At 38.8% G+C, this 14,571-nt stretch overlaps 1 protein-coding gene across 2 annotated transcripts in view; it reads left to right on the top strand.

Annotated features, from left to right (window-relative positions):
• The window catches only part of LOC126190785 (NSFL1 cofactor p47-like), a 56,530-nt gene that overhangs the window by 32,489 nt on the left and 9,470 nt on the right, over positions 1 to 14,571 (top strand). The gene's annotated exons all lie outside the window — the stretch shown is intronic.

Raw genomic sequence — 14,571 nt, forward strand, 5'->3', positions numbered from 1 at the left:
AGTGGGCTTCAGCATTTAATTACGCAATTCATCTAGAGTTATTTGAAAGCAAGCCAAGAATTAAGACGAGCATAAATTTCTGATCATTAAACTGGAGATGGCAATATTTTGCTTTTTATTGGGAATACAAACAGTAAAATGAGTATGTATTATTCACACTGTTAAAAATCATCTGTATGTAATAGATACATAAACACAACTTTAAAAAGCATGTCCATCTTGTAAAAGGACACCCAGGAAATGTGTTAGCATTGAATACCTCTTGTCGTAACAGATCATACATTGTTTGAATTTTTATATCACATCAAATTGTTTACTTAAACAATGGAAAATCCAGGCTGGACTATGACAGTATTATGAAAAGGATAGTTGCTACTCACAATATAGCAGAGACGCTGAGTCACAGATAGGTACAACAAAAGGACTGTCAGTATGTAAGCTTTCAACCAACGAGGCCAGACTGGCCTCAGCAGCCAGTGACTGTGATCGTCTGTGTGAATGCATCATTTACCATAAGCTTACTTTTGACAGTCTTTCTTTGTTGTGCCTGTCTGCGACTCAGCATCACAGCTTAACAACTATCCTTTTCAAATTCTTTACTTGGAGTTCTGAACTACTCATATGAGCAGTCGAATTATAAATGCATAGCTAGTAGCCATTACAACTCCCTTTTTTACTGATGACAGTGGTGATGAATCATGGCATTGACTCCACAAGACGCTGTAAAATTGGAGAGTCACCAGGCCTGTGACACCTCGGCTATTGCCCTTAACTCACAGGGATTGGTTTGAGGTGGATACACATATCTCACTTGATGGTGTAATCCTCAATAGAATTAAGGGCAGGTGATAGGAAAGCCTATGCAAGTACCCAATTATCCATGGATTCATACTGAAACTATTCTGACACAGTTTAGGAGTGGTACATTGTACTGTTGAGGGCACAAGTCACTTGTAGATTGCAATAGACAAACAAATGGCTTTACATGATCTGATAGTAGTTTGATGTATTGTTTGCTGTTGAGAGATAGTGGCAGACATATCAGGATCTTATTGCATGGTTCCTATTGGATAGTAATATGTATTGCTCTGCCTACTGTGCTTACCATTGCGTGCAGCAACTTGTCATTTGACAAGACTATTCCCATGCTTTGAGTGTCCAATGGCAGTTTTATCATGTTATTTCTGTGTTATGCAGTGAGCGGGGATACATGTGTGGGTCAGTGGCCCTGGATGGAATGGTTGACAATCATTTGTTGTTGTTGTTGTTGTTGTTTTTGTTGTTGTTGTTGTTGGTGGTGGTGGTGGTGGTGGTGGTGGTGGTGGTGGTGCTCAGCATTGAACTGACAAGTGATTTTATCAGACGTGCTAACTCTCCTCGTTTAAGTGGGAGACTACCGATTTTTCCTTCTTCCCCCCGATCTCCCTGCCGTGAAGACTGATCTCCCGATTTTCAGAGCAGCTTATACTTTCCTTACTATTTGAAAATCCTTCGCCTTCGATAGATTGGTGGATGACAAGGTATGGCTGCTACTTGTCTATGTTAACTTGGAAGATTTGTGCGGCGGCTGTCAGGAGCAGCAGTAGGCGTAGCTCGCGCTTCGTATCTACAAGGAAGTAAGGAACTTATCATTGTTGCAGCATTCGGAGACAAATGAAAATCTTTCAACTAGTGCCAATTTCCTCCGCTTCTTGTTGCATCAGCGCAATTGTAAAGTTATCATGGACAAGGAGTAGTCGATAGTCATTCCAAGCAAAGTGATTAGCGTTGTTGTGTCTACAAGGCAGTGTTGCCAAGTTGGGGGATTTCCCCCTAAATTTAGGGGGAATTAAGCTGCCTAGGAGGAAGTTAGAGGGATAAATGTTTCAGGGGGAAAAATATTTAGGGTTACTACCATCCCCTCCCTGCCCCTCCACTCGACAATTTCATTCTTGACTTCCCTTTTAACACCCCCCCCCCCCCCTCCCCCGCTCGCTTACCCGACGGTGTGGTAAATTATTTAGGGGAATTTGAAGTGCAATATAGGGGGAAACTGTGCGCCATGATTGGCATCATTGCTACAAGAGCATTGTTTAGAACGTAGTACCATTGTGTTCTTGGTTCTGCTGCACAATTTGTGTACTCTGTAGCAGTTGTTGGCTGCGTATCTTGGAGATGTTGATTATTTTTCATGCAGAATCACAAAGAAATACAATGCAGTGTTCAGAAACGTGTATAAGGAAGAGTTTCCATGTTTAAGTAAATCGAGGAAGGACAAACTTATGCATTTTCTAGCGTATGTAGATGTGACTTTTCAGTGGCTCATGGTGGGAAATGCGACATTGTTAAACACGTGCAAACTAAAAAACACAAGGAGAGTGTCCATTGTGTAGAATGGAACCAGAAACTTAACTTCTCGTGTAAACCCCAAAATGTAGATTCTGTGACGAATGCCGAGGCTTTATTTACCTCATTTATTGTAGAGTGTAATTTGACTATAAACTGTGCCAACCACACTGGGCCTTTGTTTCGCAAAATGTTTCCCGATTCTGAAATTACGAAACGATATGGGTACACCAGAACGAAAACAACCGCTATTCTTATGGAAATGTGCATGGAAGAAAAAGCGAAAATTATTACACACTTTCCGTAGAATCCATTCGCTATTGCTACCGATGGTAGTAATAAAACAGACTTTAAGTTGTCCTATTACTGTATCGTTCTTCAGCTCTGAACTCCGTGAAATTCAAAATTGCCTACTCTCTGTGCCTAATTTAAAAGGGGATGCCACTGGAGCTAATATTGCTGATTTTCTACTTTCAGCTTTATGGGAATTCCGTATTCCATTAAAAAACTGTCTGGCTTTTGGTGCCGATAGTGCTCCTGTAATGGTAGGGCTAAAAAAGGGTGCGGCAGGATGTTTGACGCAAGAAATTGCTAACTTAATCGTTGTAGGCTGTTCTTGTCACCTAATGAATCTTACTGCTGAGAAGGGGGCGGCATGTCTGCCTTTAAATGTTGACGAAAATACTATTGAAATATTTTATTATTTGGAAAGGAGTGCAAAGAGGAAAGAAAAATTTAGAAAGTTTCAAATTTTACCTGACACAGAAATGAGGAAAATTCTGAAACGTGCCTACACAATGGTTATCATTGAAAAGATGTTTAGATAGGATTTTGGAGCAGTGGGGACCCTTTGGTTAGTTTGTTCAAGAGTGAAATTGTAAGTAAGGATTCTGAAGTGGAAACTTTGATGAATGATAAAATTCCAAAACACACTCAAAATGTAGATGTGTCCATATCACAAGTCCAAGCACTGTGATAAGATTTCACCACACTCCTCACTTGAAAGAAAAACCCAATCATTAGTTTTAAAGAAAACCATTGACACTGTGGACCATGCTTTATCACGTGAGTTCATGTTTCTGTCATCAAATTTACATAGATCTTTATGCCTTTTCCTTTCAAGTTTTATGCCTATCTTTGAGAGCCCAAATGTAGCTCTTCAGTCAAGTGCTCCACATATCCACTTATTGAGGTCAGTTTTGGAAGAACTATTGAAGAATGTGATGGCAAGATTTGTGAGTCCACTCACTATTAAAACCTCTAGCTCTCTTATTTATGTAGATTATCACACTCCAGCAAATCAAAAGGATGATTGTGGTCTGATGATAAGGAATTCCGCATTTGCTTTGGTGACCACTTTGAAGTCTGAGGAAAAGTTTTTGTTCTTTAAGTCTGTAAGAAAATGTTTCTTGTCATCATGTGATTACATGATACACAAATTTCCATTCAAAGATGAAGTTGTAATGCTTGCAGAAGTTGCAAATCTTTCTACAATTGGCAAAGCATCATTTTCCAGTCTTAGATTTTTCATAAACAGATTTCCTAATATTCTGGTTAGTGAAAGTGAACACTTAGATACAGAAGTTGATATTCTCCACTCTCAGTTCTGTAACTTTCAGCTGGAAGAAACCAATGGAGCAGCAGAGAGAATTGATGTTCAGTGGGCCTTGGTAGGTCAGATGAAATCGGCTGATGGGGTTCTTCAATATGATAAACTTGCAAAGGTGATGCTGGCTATTTTGTCAATTCCACATAGTAATGTGGAATGTGAGAGAATTTTTAGCTCAGTTACAAAGACCAAAACTCAGTTCAGGTCCATGCTTTCAGAAACGTCTTTGGAGAAATTTTTAATTTTGCAATCAGTTAAAAAGGCAAGTGCTTTGAGCAGAAATTTAGTTCAGAGTTTTTGAAGAAGGCTAAGTCAGCTACGGGTGTGTGCTGAATAAGTAACTACCGTAATCAGACAAATGCAGACTGATAAAACTATTCAAATTATTTGCTAAGCCTAACATGTACATCCTGTATAAAATTGATTTAAATTTCGGAAAAATGTCTTATGGATAAAAGATGCCATGCAAATATGGGTTGCGTTATGAAATGAAAACATATGATCATTTAACAGTGATTTATTCGTGCAAAAACTGTGCTAATGTCAAAACAGAAATCTAATAGACGTTAATTTGTTTCCTTGGATCGTAATTTCGAACTGTAGTTCTCTCGAGAGTGCTTCAATTGAATGCGTGTGAATCCAAAGAAAACTGCAGAGCTCATCATTCATGTTCTTCCGCGTGTTGAATGATAAATTATACAGTCCAAAAGCTCAGGGTATGTCCATTATTTAGTATTTACATGTAAATAATACAGCAAATGTAAGTGAGTTGTTACAGGTATTGAATTATTGCAACTTTAATCGTCAGTGATGTGCTGTAATTCACAATAGTGCACCACTAAAATTCTCCTGATTTTTCGCTTTTGAAAGTTGGCATGTCTGTTTTCTGCATTGTGGCCCAGTATGTTTCCCACAGTTGACTATGGTAGTGGAGGTTTCCACTGAATCAAGATACCGATGGTACCGTATTTATTCAAATCCTAGCTGCACCTGAAAAATGAGACTCGAAATCAAGGGAAAAAAAAATTCCTGGATCAAAGCCACACCTGAAATTTGAGACTCGAAATTCAAGGGGAGAGAAGTTTTAGACCGCACCTCCAAATCAAAGCAAACGTGGTCCACTGTAATATGAGACACAATTTAGGTCGAATGGATGCAGGTACAGCTACAGAAGTTTGGTTCCAGTCGTAAGCTTAGCAGTTAAGCTTTACCAGGTAGCCATTGCTATGCATCAGGCACTCCGTCCGTATTTATACAGGTACCCTTCCTTTTTCACATGCTTCGTCTGGTTTGAATCAATTGCTTATTTTGCTTTGATCTGGTAAGAGCCGTTCTCTTTGTTATAGGTGTTTTGCATCACTCTAAGTTGAAAATGCATTATTGTACTGTGTCATGCATTTTTTGTCACTTCTGATAATGAGTGTTTACGACCTGTCACCGCTAACGGCTTGGCTTGCTTTTGTGCGCGCTACTGCCCCTTAAAAAAAAAAGAGAGAGAGAGAGGAATTGTCTCATTAGCAAAATAATGGCAAGAGACTGCTATTTGTTGTTACTTACACTACTGCTTTCTTCGATAATGATCAACAACCACCAAATAATAGACTGCGCATGATAGAAGCTGTTCTGAATGAGAGTTTAGCAAAAAATTTTCTCCATTTGGAAATCTTTGCCGATGCCTCTTCAGTACATTTCATGCTGCCCAGAAATTAAGAGTTATCTTAGATTTAAAAATCTAGTCAGTTGCCGTGCTTCATTTCTGACTGTATCACTATTCAGCATAAGAATAATACGAATATAAACATGACATGATATATGTATTCTTCCGCGTTTGCTGTTGTCTCACTCTAGTTTCGTAGTTTATTAGGCAGACAGGATTTAAATTCTTATGCTGAAGAGGATACTGCATGTGACTCATGATTCATAAAAGTTCCTATTAGCAACCATCTCTTGTCACAGGTAGGAAAAAATTCAGAACGTAGAGTTGGCCATATTGACATACATGCCAAACAGTCTTGCCAGTCGGATTTTCGTAGTAGATTTTTAGTGATGACCTCAAATGCAGAGTGTGTTGTTGTTGTCTTCAGTCCGTTGATTGGTTTGATGCAGCTCTCCACACTTTTCTATCCTGTTCAATGCAGAGTAGCAACACTTATAAAATAAGAATGAAAATAGCTTAGAAATTAAATGCTGAAATTTAAGACAAAATTTTATTAGGTGTATACATCTTACTCAAAATGTTTAAAATGTCAGTCATGATTCTGAGTTACTATTACTCGATTCTTTGTTGCTCATTTCTTCATACAGAGCATTGTCCTCCATACCATGTAGTGCATTGGAAAGTGAACATTTTTTAAATGCTTGCTGCACAGTCTGATTTGGAACACACTTCCATGTATCATAAATTCACTGGCATACTTGTGACAAACTTGCGCATTTTACACGTCCTTTTGGTGTCAGTTGTCTGTCACTTTTCGAAAGCCAGTCTGTGTACATGTGTTTAAGCTTGTCCTTAAATGGTTTATTCAAACAGATGTCAAGTGGTTGCAGAATTGGCTTCATCCCGCCTGGAATTACTGCCAAGTCCGTTTTGCTTTCCTCTAAGTTTCGTTTTACTGCAGGTGTTGTATGACCTGCATACACATCTATTAGACTGCGTAAACGAAGCATTGTGCCAGGACGACGATTCCCCACACGCCTAATACATTCCAGCAACATGTCCTCCCAAAACCACCAAGTTTTGTTTGCTCGTACAATTACAGTTTTTGGAAACACTTCCGATTTCGGTAAAGTCTTTCACTTGAAAACTATGAATGAGGGTTATTTATGTCCATCTGCTTGTTGCAAGCAGGCGTGATGGACATCCACTGTTTTCTACCCCTTGATGTAAGAACACTTGTGTCTTTCTTTCCTTTGGTGTGAACCTTGTAGTTTGACAGCATGTCAAAATATACAGGAGTTTGGTCAGCATTTCCTATCTGACCAAGAAGGTATTGCTTTTCTGTGCACTGCCTAATTATGAAGCGCTGAAATTCCACAAGTTTTTCTTCTTAATTTTTCGGCAGCTTCTTGCAACTGAAGTTCGCCTCCAAAGTGAAAAACCCCAGTGCTTCATAAACAGATCAATCCAGCTGTGACTGGCTTTAAAATTTTTGATTTTTGCTCTCTAGCAGTTTCATGTGTCATAATTTTTAAAATTTCGGCATTCAGAGGCAAGAATTTCTGACGCTGTTTCTTAACAAATTCATTTAAAATCAAGTCTCGTACATGATATCGACCATACTTTGGCCCACTAAATGCTTTCCTGCTACTTGAACATTCAAATAATTTGTCTCTGCAGTCACCATCGCCTGACGTTGCTCTCATCAATCCCATGTCGCAGACCTGCAGCACGATTAGAACTTTGTTCCACAAAAGAAATAACTCCCCTCTTGAATTTGGCACTATAATGAAAGTGCTTCATTATGGTTCACTAACACCAACAAGCACTTCAGAAAATTCCACGAAGCAATAGGTGCCGCTACGTGAAATTTTAATGAGCCCAGCGTATCAATTCGTGCAACAATTCTAAAGCCTTGTGCATTTTTGGTATTTTTGTGTAAAGAAATTTATTTTTGTTGCCACGAATATTTGAAAGGCTGTCACATTCGAAGATGAACAATGCGGAATTTCTATTTCCTTCGTTGGATAATGTATGAAAATGTTGTGGTTGAAATTCGTGGCAGAAAAAAAAGCTCGTCTTCTACCTTTTATTTTAATTTATTTACTGAGGCAGAGGTTTTGACGCCATTATTTATCTTTATGCCTGCAAAGCATGCCTGTGTAGGACTACATATATTCAATGGCAGAAGTTAGTTGTGGCAGCACCTACGAACATTCTTCAGAACTTCTGCTTACTTTGCACTCGATTCTAAGCCGCAGGCGGTTTTTTGGATTACAAACACCGGAAAAAAAAGTGCGGCTTAGGTTCGAGTAAATACGGTGCATCCTTAACCTTGTGGAATGTGAAAAGCCTAGTGCTTGCACGGCCGTAGATTTGAGTGCCGCATATGTTGTCTACCCACAATCAAATGCACCGACATCATTTTGGGTGCCCGCCCTGTGCTTTACTGTCATGTCATAGCTTGTACAAGCTCTAATACATTCCAAGACACGTGTTGCACTAAACTTTTCCATTTGTCATGCCAACAGTTGCGTTTCCAGTACAGTAGATATCTTCAGTTCATTTGCTCATGACTGGATATCTTCACTAATCATGTAACCATAACTAACACAAGTGTAAATTGTGTGGAAGTTCAGTAACAGTCCATTATCAAACCTGAAGCTGGAAATGTTCTAGAATGTGCACTGGTTTTGGTAAAGATCACATGTTTGTTTATACAGTGTGTACTGTTATAAAATCGTAAATCAGACCAATGTTTCAATTTTTTTTTTTAATTGTGTGCATTTTGTAAATTGTGGTGTCTTTGAAGTAATCGTGTATCTGTATTTTCAACAGGGTTTCAGACACCTTTTGAAGTATCTTGTGTTTTATATGTGGGCTTCATATTGGAAAGGCTGATGAAACACAACTTTTAGACTGTTGTTGAAAAGGACTATTAAACCATCATTTACTTCCTAATAATTCTATTTTTTAGCAATTAGTGTCCTTTTTTTGTTATCCTACTGTGGACTGTTCTGATCCCATTGAAATCCATTTTCTTCCATGCTTCTGCGTGCCATGCAGTGACCTCCTTTAAATATATATGTGTTCAGATTTTAAACTGGTCTTTTCTTGAAATTCTGAACTGCTGCACCTATAATTAAATTTTCTTCGGACATCACTGGGGCAGCTTATTGAATTTTGTTCCTACTGCAGAATAATGAATGACATTTTCTGTTCTGGTGTCTTGTATTGTGGCGTGATGTCATACTTCAGGGTGTGCTCTTTAGACTTGCAGTGCACCACGCTACTCCAAACAGGGACACTGACTCACGGATGTTACACACCTCCAAGCAGGTACTGCAACTCATAGTACGATCACCATCCCACCTTGAAGACATGCAGCATCCATCTGTATAAGTGTCACATGTAAAACAGATACAAAAATACATAAAGATTCCTGCTTCTTAATCAGTAAATTATTATATTGTTTCGATTCATCACTCTCCTGGAGCGTTATATAACACCACACCTTTGTGAATGTTACAGTTTTCATATTGCGACCTCCTGCTGTCACTATGAAAAAGCTTGGGTGGCAGCATCAATAACTGTTTGTAGTTGGGTTTTGGGAGGTGTGCCAAACAGATGAAATACCCAAGACCAATAATTAAACTCGCTATTGAGTCAGTATCAAGAACAGTGTAATTACTTTCAGTTTTATACAGTCATGCTTTGTATTGTTCTGGAGAAATGTTATGACTTAAAATAATCTGCAAGACAGGTTTTTGTTGATACCTGTGTTGGTTTGCTGCCACTAACCCAACAATTCAAAATATCCCTGCATAACCATCATCTTGTTGTGATGTGTTTTCCAAAAACATGATATACACAAAAATACCTAGTTGAATAAATTTGTGGTTTATGACAGTCATATGATAATATATAATTGTCTTTTATATTTATATCTTGCCATTGGTGGGGAGGTTTGTGTGCCTCAGTGATACAGATAACTGTATTGTAGGTGCAACCACAATGGAGGGGTATCTGTTGAGAGGGCACACAAAGGCATGGATTCTGAAGAGGAGCAGCAGCCTTTTCAGTAATTGCAGGGCAACAGTCTGGATGATTGTCTGATCTGGCCTTGTGACATCAACCAAAATGGCATTGCTGTGCTGGTACTGCAAGGGGAAACTACAATAGTAATTTTTCCCAAAGCATGCAGATCTACTGTATGGTTAAATGTCGACAGCATTCTCTTGGATAAAATATTCCCCCATTCAGGTCTCTGGGGAGGACTACTCAGGAGGATGTTGTCATCAGGAGAAACAAAACTGGTGTAATGTTAGATCCCTTAACCGGGCAGGTATGTTAGAAAATTTAAGGGAAATGGGTAGGTTGTAGTTAGATATTGTTGGAATTAATGAAGTTCGGTGGTGAGTGGTCAGATGAATAAATGCAAAATCAAATGGGTGTATTGCAGGAGTAGGTTTAATAATGTTGTTGTTGTTGTTGTTGTTGTTGTTGTTGTTGCTGTCTTCAGTCCCGAGACTGGTTTGATGCAGCTCTCCATGCTACTCTATCCTGTGCAAGCTTCTTGATCTCCCAGTACCTACTGCAACCTACATCCTTCTGAATCTGCTTGGTGTATTCATCTCTTGGTCTCCCTCTACGATTTTTACCCTCTACGCTGCCCTCCAATACTAAATTGGTGATCCCTTGATGCCTCAGAACATGTCCTACCAACCAATCACTTCTTCTGGTCAAGTTGTGCCACAAACTTCTCTTCTCCCCAATCCTATTCAACACCACCTCATTAGTTATGTGATCTACCCATCTAATCTTCTGCATTCTTCTGTAGCACCACATTTCAAAAGCTTCTATTCTCTTCTTGTCTAAACTATGTATCGTCCATGTTTCACTTCCATACATGGCTACACTCCATACAAATACTTTCAGAAACGACTTCCTGACACTTAAATCTATACTCGACGTTAAGAAATTTCTCTTCTTCAGAAACGCTTTCCTTGCCATTGCCAGTCTACATTTTATATCCTCTCTACTTCGACCATCATCAGTTATTTTGCTCCCCAAATAGCAAAACTCCTTTACTACTTTAAGTGTCTCATTTCCTAATCTAATACCCTCAGCATCACCCAACTTAATTCAACTACATTTCATTATCCTCGTTTTGCTTTTGTTGATGTTCATCTTATATCCTCCTTTCAAGACACTATCCATTCCGTTCAACTGCTCTTCCAAGTCCTTTGCTGCCTCTGACAAAATTACAATGTCATCGGCGAACTTCAAAGTTTTTATTTCTTCTCCATGGATTTTAATACCTACTCCGAATTTTTCTTTTGTTTCCTTCACTGCTTGCTCAGTATACAGATTGAATAACATTGGGGAGAGGCTACAACCCTGTCTCACTCCCTTCCCAACCACTGCTTCCCTTTCATGCCCTTCAACTCTTATAACTGCCATCTGCTTTCTGTACAAATTGTAAATAGCCTTTTGCTCCCTGTATTTTACCCCTGTCACCTTCAGAATTTGAAAGAGAGTATTCCAGTCAACATTGTCAAAAGCTTTCTCGAAGTCTGCAAATGCTAGAAACGTAGGTTTGCCTTTCCTTAATCTAGCTTCTAAGATAAGTCGTAGGGTCAGTATTGCCTCACGTGTTCCAATATTTCTACGGAATCCAAACAGATCTTCCCCTAGGTCAGCTTCTACTAGTTTTTCAATTTGTCTGTAAAGAATTTGCGTTAGTATTTTGCAGCCATGACTTACTAAACTGATAGTTCAGTAATTTTCATGTCTGTCAACACCTGCTTTCTTTGGGATTGGAATTATTATATTCTTCTTGACGTCTGAGGGTATTTCGCCTGTCTCATACATCTTGCTCACCAGATGGTAGAGTTTTGTCAGGACTGGCTTTCCCTGGCCGTCAGTAGTTCTGATGGAATGTTGTCTACTCCCGGGTCCTTGTTTATCATATCTTCCATTTCATCTTCATCTACGTCCTCTTCCATTTCCATAATATTACCCTCAAGTACATCGCCCTTGTATAGACCCTCTATATACTCCTTCCACCTTTCTGCTTTCCCTTCTTTGCTTAGAACTGGGTTTCCATCTGAGCTCTTAATGTTCATACAAGTTGTTCTCTTTTCTCCAAAGGTCTCTTTAATTTTCCTGTAGGTAGTATCTATCTTACCCCTAGTGAGATAAGCCTCTACATCCTTACATTTATCCTCTAGCTATCCCTGCTTAGCCATTTTGCACTTCCTGTCGGTCTCATTTTTGAGACGTTTGTATTCCTTTTTACCTGCTTCATTTACTGCATTTTTATATTTTCTCCTTTCGTCAATTAAATTCAATATTTCTTCTGTTACCCAAGGATTTCTACTAGCCCTCGTCTTTTTACCTACTTGATCCTCTGCTGCCTTCACTACTTCATCCCTCAAAGCTACCCATTCTTCTTCTACTGTATTTCTTTTCCCCATTCCTGCCATTTGTTCCCTTACGCTCTCCCTGAAACTCTGTACAACCTCTGGTTTAGTCAGTTTATCCAGGTCCCATCTCCTTAAATTCCCACCTTTTTGCAGTTTCTTCAGTTTTAATCTACAGTTCATCACCAATAGATTGTGGTCAGAGTCCACATCTGCCCCTGCAAATGTCTTACAATTTAAAACCTGGTTTCTAAATCTCTGTCTTACCATTATATAATCTATCTGAAATCTGTCAGTATCTCCAGGCTTCTTCCATGCCCACACCCACCACAGTAACGCATTTTTATATGCCTGCTGGCTCTGCTAATGATAAAAAGATTGAACAAGTGTATGATGAGATAAAAAAAATCATTCAGATTCTTAAGGGAGACAAAAATTTAATCGTGATGGGCGCCTGGAATTCGATAGTAGGAAAAGGAAGAGAACAAAAAATAGAAGGCGAATATGGACTGGGGGAAGTAATGAAAGAGGAATCCACCTGGTAGAATTTTGCACAGAGATCAATTTAATTATTGCCAACACCTGATTTACGAATCATGAAAGAAGGTTGTACACTTGGAAGAGAGCTGGAGACACCTGAAGGTTTCTGTATTGATTATATAACAGGAAGACAGAGATTTCAGAACCAGATTTTAAATTGTAAGATATTTCCATGGGCATAAGTGAACTCTGACCACAAAGTATTGGTCATGAATTGTAAATTAAAACTGAAGAAATTGTAAAAGGGTAGGAAATTGAAGCAATGGATAAACTGAAAGATCCAGATGATGTTAGGAATTTCAGAGGGTGCATTGGGCAATGACAAGAACAGGGGAAGGAATACAGTAGAAGATGAATGGGCAGCTTTGTGAGATGAATTAGCGAAGGCACCAGAGGATTAAACAGGTAAAAAGACAAAACCAAAGTAGAAATCCTTGGATAATACAGGAGATATTGGATTTAATTGATGGAAATAGAAAGTATAAAAATGAAGCAGGTGAAAGAAAATACAAATGTCTAAAAGTGAGATTGACAGCAAGCGGAAAATAGCTAAGCAAGAATGATTACAGGGCAAATGTGAGGATTTAGAAGCATATACCGTCTACAGCAAAATTAAAGAGACCTTTGAAGAAAAGTAAAAGCTATATGAACATCAAAAGGTCTTATGGAATACCAGTCCTAAGCAAAGAAGGGAAAGCTGAAAGATGGAAGGAGTATATAGAAGGTCTATACAAGGGAGGTGAACTAGAAGGCAACATTATATAAACAGAAGAGGACATATATTGAGATGAGAGGGGAACATGATGCTGCTAGAAGAATTTGACAGAACACTGAAAGACCTAAGTTGAAACAAGGCTCCAGGAGTAACTGACATTCCATCAGAACTACTTATAGCTTTGGAAGAGCCAGCCATGACAAAACTCTTCATCTGGTGTGCAAGATGTATGGGACAGGTGACACACTCTCAGAGTTTAGAAGAGCATAATAATTCCAATTCCAAAGAAATCAGATGCTGATAGGTGTGAATATTACCAAACTATCAGTTAAATAGGTCATTGTTGCAAAATGTTGACATGAATTATTTACAGAAGAATGGAAAACCTGGTAGAAGCTCATCAGGGAAGATCAGTTTGGATTCCGGAGAAATGTAGGAGCACTCGAGGCAGTACTGTCCCTATGACTTCCCTCAGAAGACAGATTAAGGAAAAACAAACCTACATTTATAGCATTTGTGCATTTAGAGAAAGATTTTGACAATGTTGACTGGAATACTCTCTTTGAAATTCTGAATATAACATGTAAAATACATGGAATGAAAGTCTATTTGCAACTTGTACAGAGATCAGACAGCAGTTATAAGAGTCGAGGGACATGAGAGGGAAGCAGTGGTTGAGAAGGGAGCGAGACAGTGTTGTAGTGTACCCTCAATGTTATTCATTCCATACACTGAGCAAGCAGTAAAGTAAACAAAAGAAAAATGTTGTCTGGGAATTAAGGTTCAAGGAGAAGAAATAAAAACTTGGAGGCTTGGTGATGACATTGTGATTCTGTCAGAGACGGCAAAGGACTTGAAAGAGCAGTTGAACAGAAAGGACAGTGTCTTGAAAGGAGGCTATAAGACAAACATCAACAAAAGCGAAACAAGGATAATGGAATGTAGTCTAATTAAACCAGGTGGTGCTGAGGGAATTAGATTGGGAACAAGACACTTAAAGTAGTAGATGAGTTTTGCTGTTTCAGCAGCAGAATAATTAATGATGGCTGAAGTAGAGAGGATATAAAATGTAGACTAACAATGGCAAGAAAAGCGTTTCGGAGAGGAGAAGTTTGTTAACAACAAATATGGATTTGAGTGTCAGGAAGTATTTTCTGAAAGTTTTGGTATGGAGTGTAGACATGTATGGAAGTGAAACACGGATGGTAAACATTTTAGACAAAAAGAGAATAGAAGCTTTTGAAATGTGGCGTTACAGAAGATTGCTGAGTATTACGTGGGTAGATCGTGTAACGAATGA

The sequence above is a fragment of the Schistocerca cancellata genome, chromosome 6 (genome assembly GCF_023864275.1).
Source record: "Schistocerca cancellata isolate TAMUIC-IGC-003103 chromosome 6, iqSchCanc2.1, whole genome shotgun sequence".
NCBI classification, from domain to species: Eukaryota; Metazoa; Arthropoda; class Insecta; order Orthoptera; family Acrididae; genus Schistocerca; species Schistocerca cancellata.